Below are 10,737 nucleotides of genomic sequence, written 5' to 3'. Positions count from 1 at the left end.
TCCCAAAGTGCTGGGATTACAGGCATGAGCCGCTTTGCCCAGCCCCCACTCAGCTTTAACACTAGGGTCCAGGGCCAGGGCAGGGAAGCCCCTCTAAGAGACTGTTGCACTGACTCAGGTGAGTGTGGACGATGATGAGACCAGGTAAGGAATGCTGGCTTCTGACTGTGAGGGAGAAAGAGGCGAGGATTGACTCTGGCAGGGGGAAGGCTGGCATTACCACATCCTGAGATGGGGCCACCTGTGTGGAGGCTTAGGAATGTGGCTCTAAACAGGTGACCCTGAGACCTCTCTAGAAATCAAGGGAAGATGTTGAGGATCTGACCTGGTTTGCATGTTTGTCCCCTCCTGGTCTCTTGTTGAAATGTGATCCCTACTGTTGGAAGTAGGGCCTGGTGAGAGGTATGTGGGTCATGGGGGTGGATCCTCATGAAGTGCCCTCCCCATCGGGGTAATGAGCTCTCACTCTAAACAGATCTGTTTGTTTAAGAGCCTGGAACTTCCTCCTCTCTCTCTTGCTTCCTGTCTAGCCAGATAATGTGCCTGCTCCCCCTTCGCCTTCTGCCATGAGTGGAAGCTTCCTGAAGCCTTGTCAGAAGCAGATACTGGCTCCTTGCTTCCTGTACAGCCTGTGGAACCATGAGCCAAATAAACCTCTTTTCTTTATAAATTACCCAGCCTCAGATATTCCCTTATTGGAATGCAAAACAGACTAACACAGGATCCAATTTGACAGAAGAGGCCAGCACCGCGGGAGTGGTGTGGACTGCAGCTATAAATGAGGAGACTGTCAGGGGCAAGGAGGTCACCAAAGGAGTGGGGCCCTGCAGAGGATGTGCAAGAACTGAGCCCAGAGCCTCCCAGAAATTTAGAGGATGGAGACTGAGAGGGGCGGGGGGAAACCTGGGTCAGGATGGTGTCTTAGAGACCAAGTGGAAAGGCTTCTAAAGAGGAAGGTGTAAGCAACTGTATCAGATGTTTGATGGGTCACCTAAGAGAAGGACTGAGAAGTGACTGGTCCCTGGAGGCTTGACCTGACAGTTCTGTTAGCTGGGGGCTGGAAGGAGCCTCCTGCCCTCAAGGTGTCCTTAGGAGCATGGCACTCCTTCTAACCTCTTTTTTTTTTTTTTTCTTGAGATGGAGTTTCGCTCCTGTTGACCACCCAGGCTGGAGTGCAATGGCGTGATCTTGGCTCATTGCAGCCTCTGCCTCCTGGGTTCAAGCAATTCTCCTGCCTCAGCCTCCCAAGTAGCTGGGATGAAAGGCATGCGCTGCCATGCCTGACTAATTTTATATTTTTAGTAGAGATGGGGTTTCTCCATGTTGGTCAGGCTGGTCTCGAACTCCTGACCTCAGGTGATCCACCCACCTTGGCCTCCCAAAGTGCTGGGATTACAGGCGTGAGCCACTGTGCCCGACCAATCTTCTAGCTTCTTGAATGTGCTGATTGGCTTCTGTCATCAGTTATTCAAGTCACCTTACCAACCCAAACCCCCATTTCCTTATTTGTAAAATAAAAATAATGAGGCTCCTGCAAAGAGTGGGTGTGCAAACTCAGAGTGAACTGACAGATGCCAAATTGGACCCTCTGTACTACCTGGGCATCTTTTGGTTACTAACGGTGGCTCTGCAGTCAGATTTGGATGACTAGCCAGGTGCCTGAGTATGCAGGTGACCTCCAGGACCAGATGCTCCAGCCCCAACCCCAACCTCTCTTCCTGGTGCTCTGGAAGACCTGGGAAAAGAGAAGAAGGAACCCCACATGATTGCAGTGGAACGGGGTGCTCAAAATGGAAATGAAACCACTCAAGGAAAAAGTAAGTTGCATTTCTGGCATTCTGAGTTTTTGGACTGAATTCACACACACACACACACACACACACACACACACACACACACACACAAATAATCATTTCATTTAAGTTTAAAATATTTAGCACAGAATGCTATCAGCAAAATCCAGACCACGGGAAACTCCAAAGGACAAATAGTCTAGTTTCAACAAATAAGTTGCCAGAACGAGAGAGAGAGAAAGATTGAGATTGAGACAGAGCCCGTGGGCTAAAACAGATTTAAGAGATGGATCAATCACAGCACACGGGCCTTTCTTGGATCGTAATTCAAATAAACAAACTATAAAAAATAAAATGTGTGAAGCAATAGAGTAAATGTGCACTCTGGATATTGGATATTAAGGAATTATGGTTGAGATTTGCACAAGTGATAGTAGGTTAAGAGAGAAGAGAGAGGGAGAGAGGGGAGGGAGAGAGGGAAGGGGAGGCGGATGGGGAGAGAGTCCTCTTTTGAGAAATGCACAATAAAGTATTTCCTGGTAAAATCATATGATGTCTGGGATTTGCTTCAAACTTATCTTGGAGAGGAGCAAGGGTGGAACACAGATAATACAAGACAGTCTGAAAGTTGAACTGCAGGAGCGGGTGACAGGGCAGGCTGCTCAGGATGTCATCTTTCTGCTTTTGCATATTTGAAATTTTCCATAATAAAGTGTTTTTTAAGCAAATGCATGAGGCCAAGCCTTGCTCCATGCTCTCTGCCAGACTGTTCTAAGCACTTGACACATGTCACCTCTTTGATGCCCAGGACATCCCCTGATGTCAAGGGATGACACTCCTCCCCATCTTGCTGGGGAGGAGATAGGGGCACAGAAAGGGAAAGCAACTTGCCCAAGCTTGCACAGCTGGTGAACAGCATTGTTGGGTTGTGAACCCAGGCTGCTTCCATCAGGCTTCTCCAGGTCTATGTGCTTCCAAAAAAATGTCTGGAAGATTATGTAACAAACTGTGATTATTTTTTCTGGGAGGTGGGACAGTGGAGTTTAATGAAACTTATCATAATAGTTTTGTTATTTTGCCTATCTGTGTTTTCTTATTTTTCTACAAAGAATTTTTTTTTTTTTTTTTTTTTTTTTTTGAGACGGAGTCTCGCTCTGTCACCCAGGCTGGAGTGCAGTGGCCGGATCTCAGCTAACTGCAAGCTCTGCCTCCCGGGTTCACACCATTCTCCAGCCTCAGCCTCCCGAGTAGCTGGGACTACAGGCGCCCGCCGCCTCGCCCGGCTAGTTTTTTTGTATTTCTTAATAGAGACGGGGTTTCACCGTGTTAGCCAGGATGGTCTCCATCTCCTGACCTCGTGATCCGCCCGTCTCGGCCTCCCAAAGTGCTGGGATTACAGGCTTGAGCCACCGCGCCTGGCCTACAAAGAATTTTTAAATAGGAAGAGGAGTCAACAGACCCACAGTCAGTGACCATGAGCAGGATGGGCCGTGGAGGGGCTTCTGCTAGGTGGGAATTCTGAGCTCAAGGTCCCACCAGCTTGGAAGGGTGCAGTTGAGTGTGGCCATCAGTGGAGGCAGGCAGAAGTGAGGCTTGGATCCCACAGTGGGGAAAATGCTTTGCTCCTGGCAGAGCCTACTCTGGCGGGTCACAGCCAGAAGGATTCAGACCCTTCAGGGAAGTCAGCAGCATTGCCTGGCGTCCAGCCTAGTGCTGGGCACCCGGAGCCACTCAGGCGTACAGGGTGTAAGTGCCTGTGACCCTGCAGGTCCCAATAACACAAACTCATTTGGGGATGGAGGTGATGAGGGTAGGGCACAGTGGCCCCTCAAGGGGTGGGGGTAGGGCAAAGTGGGGGGCACCGCCTCACCTCTGATTCTTCCATCAAACTTGGATGGGCTGGGGTCACAACCCCACCCCCATCAGAGTTTTGGGGAATGTGTGCCAAGTGTTGCAGGCAGGCCCTAAACAGGTCCACCTCGCCACACTCCTGTGACTGCTCTTCTCTGGGCCTCTCTTGGATCCGCACCCACCCGTTCCCAACCGGACACCTCACTGGCTCCTTCCTCAGCTCCGGGGCCCAGGGCTTGTGGGCCCTGCCCCAGCATTGGCCCCAGTTGGTCCCACCCTCTTCTCAGCGCAGGCCACCCCACTCCTCCCTCTGCCCACAGGTTGGAACCCAAGCTCAAGGTGGCCTCTAAGGCCCTGCTCATCTTCTCAGGCCTCGCACGTGCCCAGCCCCAGCCCCCACAGTGTGCCCCCTCCTGGTGCAGTCTGTCCCTGCCCTCTGGGGATGCGCCTGCTTCATCCCACTTACCCTTCCCTCCAGGAGGTCTGTGCTGGGCCCCAAGCCTGGACTGGGCCCCTTGTGAGCCCCCAGACCACTGAGCTATAGCTGTCTGTCTCTTCTGCTGGAGAGAAGGCTCCCAGGGGCAAGGCCCTCTCTGTGTGGGCTGGGGTGGTCGCCCTGCACACATCTCTGAATGTTTGCCGCCTAAGCAAGTCATCCTCATGGTCAGTGCATGCGCTGGATGCTTGCTGCCCTCAGGAAGGGCTTCCACCAGGAGATGGTCCTCTTCCCTGTCCCCAGGCCACAGCCATATCCTCCCAGGAGGGCTGAGGGTCTATCTTGGATGCACAGGGAATGGTGATCTCCCAGAATGTGAGTTCTTTTTAGGTCCTAGATAGTGAGCTCCAACTTTATGGACACAGTAACTGAGTCTGACTTCTTCACCCTTTGGGAAGGTGTTTTCCTGTAGGACTATGAGTGGGTGATTTTAAAGAGGGGGCAGGGGGGCAGGCCTGCTGTGGGCGAGGGTCAGCCATGTTATGGAGTGAGAAGGAACTAGCATTGCTAAGGCCCAGAAGTGAGGTGCCAGACCCTTCGGGTTCCAGGCTCACCCCAGGGCTGGAGGGAGGAGGGGAAGGTGGAGAGAGTGCAGGGTCTTAGGGGCCATGCAGAGGGTGGGATTTCCTCCTTGAGGAACACAGGGAGCCCTCCAGGCCCTCAGGGGTGGCCTGTGGATGGTGGACTAGAGGTGTGAAGAGAAACGAAACCCTCAGGTGTGTAGAAGGCCAGCAGGCCCAGCCCCTGCGGATGCTCGTGGCGACAGGGCAGCTAGACACGGTCCAGGCTAGAGGCAGAGACGTCGGAATCATTGGCAGGTGGGGATCTCTGCAGCAGGGGTTCATCCAGCTCCCAGGGAGAGGAGGCAGAGCGAGAAGAGAGAGGTGCCACCCCTGGGACCCCCACCAGGGAAGCAGGGGAGGAGGAAGAGAAGCCAACATGGAAGTGTGAGCAACCCTAACCCTAACCCTAACCCTAACCCTAACCCTAACCCTAACCTTGGCAAGGGGAGGTGGTCACAAAGGGAGCTGCGGTGGCTGGCAAGGCCCGTTGGTCTTGGGTGATCCCTGGGGCCCTAGTCAGAGTGCCATGTGCAGAAACAGCTGCCTAGGGCTGAGGAAGTGGAAACTTTGAATGTGAACAACTCCTTTGAGAAGCTTGGCAGTTAAAAATGAGGTCAGAGATAAACACTGGGCAGGTACACATTCTTTTAGCACAAAAACTCTGGGTTCACAGTGGCCTTGGGAGCATTCTGGCACTCCTCTGTAATGGCAGGAGCTGGGGCGCTGGAGGTGGGTGCCTGCCAGGACCCCCTTCCTCTCACGCAGCTGGCTGCCCTCCTCTCCTTTTCCTTGGCTGGGCTTCTGATGGGGCCCACAGACAAACATGCAATAACGTGAATACCTCACACAGAAACTGGCCACAAAACTGCTGATACCATGATCCATGATTGCTTACTTATTCTTGTATTTTCCTGCTTTCCAGCTTTTACATCTCTCTTTACCAGACACTGATTTTTTTTTTATACCTTCCTAATACTTTAGTACTATTACTAGACATAAAAGCAAGTGATTCTCCCACCTTACTCAGCCTCCCCAGTAGCTGGGATTATGGGCATCTGCCACCAGTCCTGGCTAATTTTTGTATTTTTAGTGGAGACAGGGTTTCACCATGTTGGCCAGGCTGATCTCAAAATCCTGACCTGAAGTGATCTGCCTGCCTTGGCCTCCCAAAGTGCTGGGATGACAGGCATGAGCAACCACGCCCAGCCCTACAAAGTGTTTTTAAAGGAATAAATTGTGTTCTACTATTCCCTTTCCTCCTTTCTGCTGGCTGGGATGATGCAATGATGGCTGGATCTCAAGCAGCTATTTTGTGCCACAAGATAGAAGCCATACATTGAGGCTAGGGGAGCAATAAAATGGAAAGCCAGATGCTTACCTTTGGATTTTGTTTATATGAGCAAGAAATACATTTCCTTTAAAAATATTATTATTTTTAGAGACAGGGTCTTGCTCTGTTGTCTACAATAGAGACAGGATCTTGCTCTGTTGTCTAGGATGGAGTGAAGTGTAGCAATCATAGCTCACTGCAGCCTTCAACTCTTGGGATCAGGTGAGCCTCCTGCCTCAGCCTTCTGAGTAGCTAGGACTGAGTAGCTAGTGCCACCATGCCCAGCTAATTTTTAATTTTTTTGTAGCAACAGGGTCTCACTATGTTGCCCAGGCTGGTCTCAAACTCCTGGGCTCAAGCAATTTTCCCATCTTGGCCTTCCAAAGTGCTGGGATTGCAGGCATGAGCCACTACAGCTGGCAAGAAATAAATTTCTATCTTATTTTAGTCATTGTTCCATTGGTTTTTCTGTGAGTGCATGGCAGGATGCCTTATTGGGGCTCAGCTGCTTTGATGGGCTTCTCTTCTTTGCAGCCATGTGACCTTGAATGAGATGCCTGAATGGTGTGGAGCTCCTTGCCACTAGTTGCTTTCAGAGGGTGATCTCCCAGTAACACCTACACTGGAAGTTTTTTAATTTTTGAGAAATTGACATAGAAAAAGTTGTACTCAATATATTTTATTTACATTTCTATAACTTTTAATGAGGCCAGACATTTTTGTATCTATTGGCCACTTATGTATCTTCTTTTGTGAATTGCCTATTTATTTACTTAGTTCACTTTTAAAAGTGGAAACAAAGTTAAATTATTAATAGTTTAATTAATTAATTAATTAATTAATTTTTTGTGAGGCGGAGTCTTGCTCTGTCGCCCAGGCTGGAGTGCAATGGTGCAATCTCCGCTCACTACAACCTCTGCCTCCTAGGTTCCAGTGATTTTCCTGCCTCAGCCTCCGGAATAGCTGGGATTACAGGTATGTGCCACCACACCCGGCTAATTTGGGTATTTTTCATAGAGGCGGGGTTTCACCATGTTGGCCAGGCTGGTCTTGAACTCCTGACCCCAGGTGATCCACCCGCCTCAACCTCCCAAAGTGCTGGGATTAGGCGTGAGCCACCGTGGCTGGCCTATTAATAGCTTTAAAAATGTAAAAAACTAGCCAGGCATGGTGGCGCACACCTGTAGTCTCAGCTACTGAGGATGCTGAGGTAGGAGGATTGCTTGAACCCAGGAAGCAGAGGTTGCAGTGAGCCAAGATTGCATCACTGCACTCCAGCCTAGGCGCCAGAGTGAGACTCCATCTCAAAAAAAAAAAAAAAAAAAAGGAAAAAGCTTAATTAATAGCAGCTTTCCTTTATCAAAGACTTACTATTTTTCAGGCATGACTCTCCAGAATTATCTTAGTGAACCCTTGTGGCATTTTTGCAAGGCACGGTAGTGTCATTATTATCCTATTGTTATAGAGGAGAGAAACTGAGGTTCACAGAGAGAAAGTACAGTGAGTATGGAGTGGAGGTTCACAGCAGACGAGTCTGAGGCCACAGCTGCTTCCTAAAACTACAGGAGGCCAGGAATGTTCACTCTAAGCGCTGCATTCTTTCCCAGTATTTTGTTTGCTCTTTATTTTCATTTTCAGTGTATTTTGATGTACAGAAGGTAAAAACTTTAATGCAACCAAAGTTCTCTGTCTTTCCTTGAGAGACTTCCCCATCAAGAATGTAAATACAGGCTGGGCGTGGTGGCTTCCGCCTGTAATCCCAGCACTTTGGGAAGCCAAGGCAGGTGGAGCATGAGGTCAGGAGATCAAGACCATCCTGACTAACATGGTGAAACCCTGTCTCTACTAAAAATACAAAAACATTAGCTGGGCATGGTGGCGGATGCCTGTAGCCCCAGCTTCTCGGGAGGCTGAGGCAGGAGAATGGCATGAACCCGGGAGGCGGAGCTTGCAGTGAGCCGAGATTGTGCCACTGCACTCCAGCCTGGGTGACAGAGCAAGACTCTGTCTCAAAAAAAAAAAAAAAAAAAAAAAAAAAAGAATGTAAATACAGGCCAGGCACACAGGCCGGGCCTGGTGGTGCATGCCTGTAACCCTAGCACTTTGGGAGGCCGAGGCGGGCGGATCACTTGAGGTCAGGAGTTTGAGATCAGCCTGGCCAACATGGTGAAACCCCATCTCTACTAAAAATACAACAAAAACAACAAAAATAGCCGGGCATGGTGGCATGTGCCTGTAATCCCCGCTACTTGGGAGGCTGAGGCAGGAGGCACATGGTGGCATGTGCCTGTAATCCCCGCTACTTGAACTTGGGAGGCAGAGGTTGCAGTGAGCTGGGATCACACCACTGCACTCCAGCCTGGGTGACAGAGTGAGACTCCATATCAAAAACAAAAAAATAAATAAAACCTAAAAGAAACCTCATGATGTAAATAAAGACTTGATATTTTATTGCAGTCCTTCCCTGGTTCCTCTTCTAACATCTACCTCATTAATCTGGAGTTAATTTTGAGGGAGGTATGAGGTGGGGCCAAACATTATTTTTGCCACCAGGCTCCATTTTGAACGACCGCTCCTTCCTTCTGACCTAACACTGGGCGGATTGCTGCACCAAGTTGTCACATGCCCTCTTCCCAGATCTTCGGGCTGCAGAATTACTCATCAGTGCTGGAAGCCTGCCCCTCCGCGCCTCGCTGTGGTGACCCCCACCCCAGCTGAGTCTCCCCACAGCTGGGCTTGCTGTCTGCCCTGTGGTGAGTGGAAGGAATTCGGCATGAACTCTGCTCACTCAGCAGCCAGGCCTGGGGAGCACTGGACTGTGGAAAATCACATATGTTTTTCAAGTTGTTGAAAACCAAGGAAATTGTTCTGCCAGTTGTGAAGGTGGCTAGACACTGTCTGGGAGGCCTCAGGTCCCATGGCTCTGGGAGCCATCCCATCTTGTGGGCCCAAACAAGCTAACCCCACTGGTAATATCCAGGCACTTGGGCAGCAGAGAAGGGGGAGTTTCTAGGAGCCTTCCCCAAGAGGGAAGAACAAAAAGGAAGGAGCCTAGCCTGGTCCTTTCTCCTTTGGTCCCTGGAGGCAGATCCAGGACTCCAGGGGAGACATGGAGGGGCTGGCACCTGTGATCCCAGTAGCCTGCTGGCCAGAGCCCAGGCCTCCCAGACCTTCTATTGAGCCCCCTGCCCCAGATACACATGCTGGTGCTGGACAGCTGGGCTGTGGCAGAAGTTTACACAGAAAGGATTTGCTGGGCCATCTCCGTACACGCAGCTTCACTTCTTTCTGAAGCCCAACCCATGTCTGAGCTGCAGCCATGGGGGTTCTAGGAGCCATGGAGGCCATGGGGCAGGTTAGGAGGGTCTGCTCCCAGCCTCCCAGACCCTACCACTCCTGCCTGTCCCCAGGCCCTGCTGACCTCGCATCCTTCTGTGTCCTGCAGATCCCCGCAGTCAGAACTCAGGCGCACTGGGCCCTGCTGGCAGGTGAGTTTCCACCTCTGACCAGGCTGAGGCACCAGGCAGCTCTGGAGGGTCAGGAGCTACAGCTTAGGTCCCAGTGGGAGGAGGCTGGCCTGTCCCCCTCCTCAGCTGCACTACCAGGCCCCTGACCCAACCTCAACTTCTCTCTTGGGGTCTCAGCCTTCGTGGCAGGGTTGATGGCCTCAGAGCTACATAGGGCCTACCCACTGGGCCATGCTCCCTCTCTCCCTGTTCCCTGCAGGTCAGCTTCACCAGCTTCCACCCTCGGACAGTTCTGGCTCTCTCAACAACTCTCCTTCCCATTCCAGCAGCAGCAAGGGAGAGGAGACACCCTCCCCAGCGCAGGCCCCACCCTCCCCAGTCCAGTCCTGCTGCAGTGGCTGTCCCTTAGGGGAGGGAAATGCCAAAGCAGTCCCTGCAACATCCATGTGGGAAGCTGAAAGTGGATCACCAGAGTGTCTACCAGCCCCCCACTGTAGCCCAGGAGAACACTTGGATGCAGGTGCAGACCCTGCTGAGTGGCAGGGGTAAGGGACCCTGAAAGTCGCTAGGTGCTCTCAGCTACAAGCCTCCCATCCCCCTGACTGGCTTCACTCTGGCAGCAGAGGGAGAAGTCCTTTCACCAGCCCTGTAGCAGAGCCTGGGCACAGGACTAAAGCACTTCCTGGTACAGGTCTTCAAGTGGAGTGGGAGTCCCAGACCCACCACCCAAGGGGAGGCACATCAGCCTGGCATGGAGGGCAGCTGCCTCCCATCCACCTGCCCAGACCCTTGGTGGCAGAGGGCCCCCAACCTCATGGCCCTCCTTGCAGCCCAGCTCTCCATGAGGGCTTTTGCACATGTTTTTATTGGTGACTCACTGTGACTGAAGAAAAGCCTCCTTCTATTCCTTTTTTGTTTTCTTATGGCTTCTATTTTCCCTGGCAGAGGATGTTGGGCCCAAATCCAATCCATGTGTGAGTTGTTCCCAGGGAAGTGACGTGCCATGCCACTTCACCCAGCCTTGGGCCACTGGGCTTGACATGCTCAACTGGGGGCAATGGAGCAAATTCCCAGAACAAGTTTTGAGAAAGATAATTCAGAGGTTTGCAGAGGATGAGGAAAGGTGAGAGCTTGCAGATCCTTGCTGCCACCAGGACTGGCCTGGGGGCACGTGGCAGATAGAGGCTGGCTCAGGTACACAGGGAGGCCTGGGTGTTGGGGCTCAGGGGCTGCTCTG

This window comes from Macaca fascicularis, chromosome 3, assembly GCF_037993035.2.
Source record: "Macaca fascicularis isolate 582-1 chromosome 3, T2T-MFA8v1.1".
Classification (NCBI taxonomy): Eukaryota; Metazoa; Chordata; class Mammalia; order Primates; family Cercopithecidae; genus Macaca; species Macaca fascicularis.
This window is presented reverse-complemented; position numbering follows the sequence as displayed.